The sequence below is a fragment of the Oryza sativa genome, chromosome 8 (genome assembly GCF_034140825.1).
Source record: "Oryza sativa Japonica Group chromosome 8, ASM3414082v1".
NCBI classification, from domain to species: Eukaryota; Viridiplantae; Streptophyta; class Magnoliopsida; order Poales; family Poaceae; genus Oryza; species Oryza sativa.
Window position 1 is genome coordinate 12,870,426 of NC_089042.1, and position 2,931 is coordinate 12,873,356.

The window sequence follows — 2,931 nt, forward strand, 5'->3', positions numbered from 1 at the left end:
GACCAGCTAAATTAACGATGGCGCAGGCTTGCCCGTTCTGTGGCAAGCCTAAGGAGGATGCAAGTGCTCATTTGCAGCAATTTGTGGAAAGCCATAGCACGTATACCGTCAGAAGAATCAGACTCCAACTGTTGCCGTTCTCCCTCCTCGAGAGAGCAGAACAGTGGTTCTACATCAACCGTGCAACGGTGAATACCGAAACAATTGCTCAACAGCATTCCTCTCAAGATTCTTCCTGATGGGCAAGACCAACGCTCTTCGCGGAAGAATATCTAGCTTTCAGCAGACGAGGGATGAAACCATTCTTGAAGATTGGGAAAGGCTGCAGGAATACGTCACCACCCGTCCTCATCATGGGATGGCCGAGTGGCTCATCCTGCAGAATTTCTTCAAATGATTAACCCCCTCGTCCTAGGATCACCTGGATGCTGCTGCTGGAGGGACATTCTTCTCAAGAATAGTCAGATGCCAACCAATTGAGAAGATGGTCTCAAATATGGGTTGGAGCGAGGAACGACTCCAAACCCGTCAATGCGGCATGTACACCGTCAAGAGGACGGAGATGCTCGCCGCCCAGTTGGATCTCCTTATGAAGAGACTAGACAACAATGAGAAGGATAACAAGCAGGGTACCGTTAAAGCCCTGGACTTCCACACGACATGTGAGGTCTATGGCAACACCGGTCACTCTGGGATGGATTGCCCGAAAACCCATGAGAACGTTATGCTCATGAACAATAACAATGGGTATCGTCCACGAGGAGACCAAGGATGGAGCATTTCTCCATGGGGTAGATCAAGAATGGACCAAACACAAGGAGGTCAAAGTAAAACCCCGAAGGACGGATAGCCTCAATACTTTCATGATGAACTTCCTGGAGCAGGAAGAAACGAGTAACCGTCAATACCTTAAGCCGGCATCCAAGAAGCCGGGAATACAGGCCGGTCAACCTGTGTTCCCAGTTACGAAGAGGCCGCTGCCCGCACCTAAGGCAAAGAAGGTGTGGCGGGTTAAGGAGAAGACACTCGTTCCTGTACCTCCGGAACTGGGTGCCTCATTGAGCTAAATACGTCGGAGGTATGGTCGTGCTCGTCGGACCTAAAACGACATCCCCCTTGCCAACAGGTAAATTGGTAGTTATCTCATATTTATTTTCCATTGCATCAAAGCATGTTTGGATTTTCAAACACACATTGAGATCTGAATTTGAGGCAAATTCTTCAAATAAATTTTTGTGAGCAAAATAAAATAAAGTTTTTAGAAAACTTTTGCACAGCCACCACCACATTGGTCGTTGGAATCCAATAGCTAAAGGTGGGGCTGGTTGGGTCCACCAAGGGTTCGGCCGAATCCCTGGTTCGGCCGAACCGGCCTGGCACCGGCTGGCTGGAAATTTTTGCAGGGTAGCGGCTAGTGGGGCCCACATGCCATTCCTAGCCGTTATCCATGCACTATATATGTAGCTCGGCTGGGAGAAGGAAGTCACACCACCTTAACTCATTTTCACTCCCTCTCAAAACCTTGCTCTAAAAATTTATTCAAAGTTTTGCAAGCTCGCCTCAAATTCACACAATTTGCTGCATTTAGTTTAGACACTTGCATATACAAGTTTGCTTTAGTTTGGTGCAAGGTTATCGGCGGGTATTTGCTTAACCCCCGTCCGAGTAGTCTTGTATTCTTGCTCTTTGCTGTAGCCATAAAGAAACGACTTTTGGGCATATTCAAGAGACGATCAAGCTCACGGACAAGCCGACACGATAAGCCGAGTACACCTTCTTCCGCGGATGCATCCATGAAGGAGGCGTACATTCCACCGAGGCTGTACAACAACTCCTTTCACGACCTCGTGGGCGACCGGGAAATGCAAGCCTATCATATGCTGAAAGACCGAACCTGTGCTCGGACCTGAGCATACGACTCGACCTTCTGAAAAGGATAGGTATAGATGCTGAGCTTCATTACTTTTTGGCGTGCTATAGGTTGGGATAAATTTCATGTGTAGACGAGCCGGGTTCCTGGCGGGCGCCGAAAAGGAAGCAGTGACGCCTTTTCGACGAAAGCTTAGCTTGGTAGGCGCTGCTTACTCACCCTACTCCCTTAGACAATGCAATGCTGTGAACACGAAAGTTTGCAGTTCAGCCCTCTTCTCCCATGCAGAGTCGCAGGCAGCGCCTCGGATAAAAGCACGGACGAGCCACATGCAGGGAAACTTGCACGTGTGGTTCTGGCCGGGGACCCCGGTATACTGTACTAATATGTGTAGGTCCCTGTAATTCGAGTGAGATTGTCATGGCGCAAAAGCAGATATGGTCCGGTATTCCCTTGTTCCCCGTATTGGTTATGTTCTTTATTCCTTGTCTAGCAGAAACTAATCGAGCTCCGTCTGATCTCCCAGAAGCGGAAGCTGAATCAGTTGCTGGCTATAATGTGGAATATGCGCGGGATGCGATCCTTAATAGTTCAAGTCCCATAGAGTTATTTTTTATCTTTGATTCCCAAACGCTGCGTGCAAGTCAAGCTTACAGAATTCCTGCCGGGGCGCCTTCTTTCTTATGCCAGCCAAGTAGTAATCAGAAAACCAATCAATCTTCCTTACACTACGACAATTCACTTGAACTACCAACATCATGAGTGACCCAGGCCGGCCGTATATGCGTCATTTCTCTTCATCATTGTCTCTATTTGTTAATTGCTCGCTACCCGTAGTGGGCCTTGAGTAGGATTTAAGCACGGGTTTCGAACCGTGCAGTTTTTATGTGCCATGCTAGAGGTAGGCGATGGTGTTACTTTCCGGTTATTCCGCAAGGAATATCACCTTTTTTGGAAGGACCTTAGCTTGCATCTAGGCTTTGACAAAACATGCAAAATTAATTTCAGGAACGCATTTCCTGATTTTAACAAGCGTATGTTTTGGCAAAGTATTTCGGGTC

General features: G+C 47.9%; 1 non-coding gene across 1 annotated transcript; it reads right to left on the reverse strand.

The window, feature by feature from the left end:
* Positions 1-253: 253 nt before the first annotated feature.
* LOC112936256 (small nucleolar RNA R71) lies at positions 254-360 on the reverse strand. The gene has a single exon (XR_003238383.1). It is a non-coding gene; the product is annotated as a small nucleolar RNA R71 (small nucleolar RNA).
* Between the last annotated feature and the right edge of the window lie 2,571 nt (positions 361-2,931).